We start from the raw sequence: 5,000 nt of genomic DNA on the forward strand, positions 1-5,000 counted from the left end.
AGGCGCACATACAATATGTAAGCACCAGCATGGAACAACATCCAGTGCATCTTCTCCGCCACATTACACAATCCACACTATCACAACCAGACCAGGAGGTCCATGCGGAAAATACAATATCCCAGCCTTTCGACATCCACCATTGCGCAGACCAGGCACCAACACCCACACATGTCCTATACAACGGTGCACCCAACATCACAATAGTACCTCCTGTCACAGCGCACAAACAATGACATGAGTCAAAGACACAGGTCTCACACAAGCATAGAATTGGAGCGCCGCCTCTAATAAGCCAAAGGTGCATCCTGACGTGACAAATCTGATCATGTCACAAGCATTCACTTACTATAATCACTATCAACGAACCTGCCGCCCCCGCCCCCCCCCCCTACACCTTTCCTTACAACAACGTGTAACCTAACCTAACCTAACCTATGTTGTACCTTAACCTAACCTATGTTGTACCTTAACCTAACCTATGTTGTACCTTAACCTAACCTATGTTGTACCTTAACCTAACCTATGTTGTACCTTAACCTAACCTATGTTGTACCTTAACCTAACCTATGTTGTACCTTAACCTAACCTATGTTGTACCTTAACCTAACCTATGTTGTACCTTAACCTAACCTATGTTGTACCTTAACCTAACCTATGTTGTACCTTAACCTAACCCATGTTGTACCTTAACCTAACCCATGTTGTACCTTAACCTAACCCATGTTGTACCTTAACCTAACCCATGTTGTACCTTAACCTAACCCATGTTGTACCTTAACCTAACCCATGTTGTACCTTAACCTAACCCATGTTGTACCTTAACCTAACCCATGTTGTACCTTAACCTAACCCATGTTGTACCTTAACCTAACCCATGTTGTACCTTAACCTAACCCATGTTGTGCCTTAACCTAACCCATGTTGTGCCTTAACCTAACCCATGTTGTGCCTTAACCTAACCCATGTTGTGCCTTAACCTAACCCATGTTGTGCCTTAACCTAACCCACGTTGTGCCTTAACCTAACCCACGTTGTGCCTTAACCTAACCCACGTTGTGCCTTAACCTAACCCATGTTGTGCCTTAACCTAACCCATGTTGTGCCTTAACCTAACCCATGTTGTGCCTTAACCTAACCCATGTTGTGCCTTAACCTAACCCATGTTGTGCCTTAACCTAACCCATGTTGTGCCTTAACCTAACCCATGTTGTGCCTTAACCTAACCCACGTTGTGCCTTAACCTAACCCACGTTGTGCCTTAACCTAACCCACGTTGTGCCTTAACCTAACCCACGTTGTGCCTTAACCTAACCCATGTTGTGCCTTAACCTAACCCATGTTGTGCCTTAACCTAACCCATGTTGTGCCTTAACCTAACCCACGTTGTGCCTTAACCTAACCCACGTTGTGCCTTAACCTAACCCACGTTGTGCCTTAACCTAACCCACGTTGTGCCTTAACCTAACCCACGTTGTGCCTTAACCTAACCCACGTTGTGCCTTAACCTAACCCACGTTGTCCCCTAAAGTAACCCACGTTGTCCCCTAACGTAACCCACGTTGTCCCCTAACGTAACCCATGTTGTCGCCTAAACCTGCTCTGTAATTGTTATACGACTCGTTCAATTAGTGTAGTGTTGCCCACCCGCAACCCTCGCAATATAGTTCGCTACTCGCACTGCCCGCTCCCCTGTGTATCGCTTCATGTTAAACACCTTGCAAGTCTTGCTGACTTTCCACATGCTCCTGCTGTACACTGTAATGTGGATGGCAGCAGGACGTACATGCCGCCCCTCCCCACGTCCCCACCTTGCCCCCCTGCCTTCGCAAGCTGGTTGGTGAGAAGTTTGCATGTTCAATGCCCTTCGCATGCGACGTACTCAGGCTACGTTGTGGTGCGGCCTGTGTCAACCGTCCGCTAATGTCGTACGCGTAAACCACAATCTGTACTGCACATTCGTCCTTATGTACCGAATGATACATCGTGGCACATGTGTGACCGTACAACGACTGCGCCCAAAAACGGCGGACCATACAGTGCAAATATTGTGCACGCAGCTACGTGTCGTCTCCCTATGAGAGCTGGATTGCAGTGTGGTACGCCATAGAGACGTGTGGGAGGAACGGACGCCGTGGATGGCGATCAGCATGAGCTGTCTGTTGATGTATTCGGACCTAGTCGTCTCTCCTCACACACCGTGATGGCATGGTGCACCGCGTTCCATATCTGCGACATGCTACAGAGGCCGGTTGACAGTCGTTCGAGCAATGGACATCGCATACGTACGGGGGCCACCTTCCACGTATTGTCTAGGCGTGCACATTTTGTTGCGTGTATGTGGGCAGACGTAGTGTGGCGTGACACCTGACACAGGCATGCAATAATCGTTGAAGTTGCAAATGGCGATGGACGCCTGCGTTTTCTGGTGAAGTTACGCAAATGAACAAATGGTAACCTGTTGTGGTGCGGTTGTTCTCGCTAGGGGTGAATCGGTGATGGCGACGATAGGTTGAGGTACGAACCGGTTGTTCCAGCGATACCCACCATGCCGACGAAACTGAACGGCATCTGGGTGTGAAGCGATACGCGGCGGTGGCTGGGTGGGACCGTCCCCGGCCGGTGAGGGGGCGCCTCCCGGCGTGCTGGCCGCGCGGTGCGTGGGCGCACGCGCTACAGCCGGCTGGTGGGGGCGGCCAGTGGCAGGCGCGCCGGCCGACGGACGCGGCAGGCGTCGCAGCTGCGCGCCGGCGCACCCTGCGCGCGGCGCCGTGCGGCCAAAGTAGGTCCTCGCGGGCCCGGTGCGAAGCGCGGTGGACATCTTCAGTGTGCTGGTCCGATTGAGGACTGTGTGCGTTGAGGATGCGCCGCCGCCCGGCGCTCGGCGCCGCGACGCCGTCTGCTGCTCGGTCGCCCCAGCGGTTCTCGCTGGTGGTTTGTATCGCAGCTGTGCGGATGTGTTGGCGCGTGCGCTGTGCTGGGAGAGTTCGCTTCGGCACCCAAGTGGGGCTTTTGTCCTTCTGTGGCGCTGGCGTTGGAGCTGCCGGTCACCGTAGGTGGCGCGTGTTGTCTCCCGCCGGCAATGCCACGACAGCACGCTCCCGGGCCTCTGTCGGCAGCGGCAAGCTCAGTTGGGAGCACGGGTGGTCGCACCGAAAGCGTCTACTCGCCTAACTCCGGGCGATTGCGCCTCTCTCGAACCCGACCAAGTACTTGGGACGGCGCTGCGCGCCGCCGGGACCTGAGAGGGTTTCGAGGTGTATTGTGCAGGGGAGCTCAGCCTCCTCCTGTTTGCAGAATGATTGAGCGGACGCTTGCGTGTTCGCGCGGGCCCCCGGGACACACTCCCGGGCGGCCGGCTGCTCAGCTCTAGTTGACGCAGCTCCCTGGTTGATCCTGCCAGTAGTCATATGCTTGTCTCAAAGATTAAGCCATGCATGTCTCAGTACAAGCCGCATTAAGGTGAAACCGCGAATGGCTCATTAAATCAGTTATGGTTCCTTAGATCGTACCCACGTTACTTGGATAACTGTGGTAATTCTAGAGCTAATACATGCAAACAGAGTCCCGACCAGAGATGGAAGGGACGCTTTTATTAGATCAAAACCAATCGGTCGGCTCGTCCGGTCCGTTTGCCTTGGTGACTCTGAATAACTTTGGGCTGATCGCACGGTCCTCGTACCGGCGACGCATCTTTCAAATGTCTGCCTTATCAACTGTCGATGGTAGGTTCTGCGCCTACCATGGTTGTAACGGGTAACGGGGAATCAGGGTTCGATTCCGGAGAGGGAGCCTGAGAAACGGCTACCACATCCAAGGAAGGCAGCAGGCGCGCAAATTACCCACTCCCGGCACGGGGAGGTAGTGACGAAAAATAACGATACGGGACTCATCCGAGGCCCCGTAATCGGAATGAGTACACTTTAAATCCTTTAACGAGTATCTATTGGAGGGCAAGTCTGGTGCCAGCAGCCGCGGTAATTCCAGCTCCAATAGCGTATATTAAAGTTGTTGCGGTTAAAAAGCTCGTAGTTGGATTTGTGTCCCACGCTGTTGGTTCACCGCCCGTCGGTGTTTAACTGGCATGTATCGTGGGACGTCCTGCCGGTGGGGCGAGCCGAAGGCGTGCGACCGCCTCGTGCGTGCTCGTGCGTCCCGAGGCGGACCCCGTTGAAATCCTACCAGGGTGCTCTTTATTGAGTGTCTCGGTGGGCCGGCACGTTTACTTTGAACAAATTAGAGTGCTTAAAGCAGGCAAGCCCGCCTGAATACTGTGTGCATGGAATAATGGAATAGAACCTCGGTTCTATTTTGTTGGTTTTCGGAACCCGAGGTAATGATTAATAGGGACAGGCGGGGGCATTCGTATTGCGACGTTAGAGGTGAAATTCTTGGATCGTCGCAAGACGAACAGAAGCGAAAGCATTTGCCAAGTATGTTTTCATTAATCAAGAACGAAAGTTAGAGGTTCGAAGGCGATCAGATACCGCCCTAGTTCTAACCATAAACGATGCCAGCCAGCGATCCGCCGCAGTTCCTCCGATGACTCGGCGGGCAGCCTCCGGGAAACCAAAGCTTTTGGGTTCCGGGGGAAGTATGGTTGCAAAGCTGAAACTTAAAGGAATTGACGGAAGGGCACCACCAGGAGTGGAGCCTGCGGCTTAATTTGACTCAACACGGGAAACCTCACCAGGCCCGGACACCGGAAGGATTGACAGATTGATAGCTCTTTCTTGATTCGGTGGGTGGTGGTGCATGGCCGTTCTTAGTTGGTGGAGCGATTTGTCTGGTTAATTCCGATAACGAACGAGACTCTAGCCTGCTAACTAGTCGCGTGACATCCTTCGTGCTGTCAGCGATTACTTTTCTTCTTAGAGGGACAGGCGGCTTCTAGCCGCACGAGATTGAGCAATAACAGGTCTGTGATGCCCTTAGATGTTCTGGGCCGCACGCGCGCTACACTGAAGGAATCAGCGTGTCTTCCTAGGCCGAAAGGTCGG

The 5,000-nt window shown here is 53.0% G+C and overlaps 1 non-coding gene across 1 annotated transcript in view; it reads left to right on the plus strand.

Moving 5' to 3' along the window:
- The first annotated feature begins 3,383 nt into the window (after positions 1 to 3,383).
- LOC124731165 overlaps positions 3,384 to 5,000 on the plus strand; it is a 1,909-nt gene continuing 292 nt past the window's right edge. The window contains exon 1 of the ribosomal RNA XR_007008178.1: positions 3,384 to 5,000. This exon is cut by the window's right edge and continues 292 nt beyond it. This is a non-coding gene — a ribosomal RNA (small subunit ribosomal RNA).

Source organism: Schistocerca piceifrons, unplaced genomic scaffold (genome assembly GCF_021461385.2).
Source record: "Schistocerca piceifrons isolate TAMUIC-IGC-003096 unplaced genomic scaffold, iqSchPice1.1 HiC_scaffold_1271, whole genome shotgun sequence".
Classification (NCBI taxonomy): Eukaryota; Metazoa; Arthropoda; class Insecta; order Orthoptera; family Acrididae; genus Schistocerca; species Schistocerca piceifrons.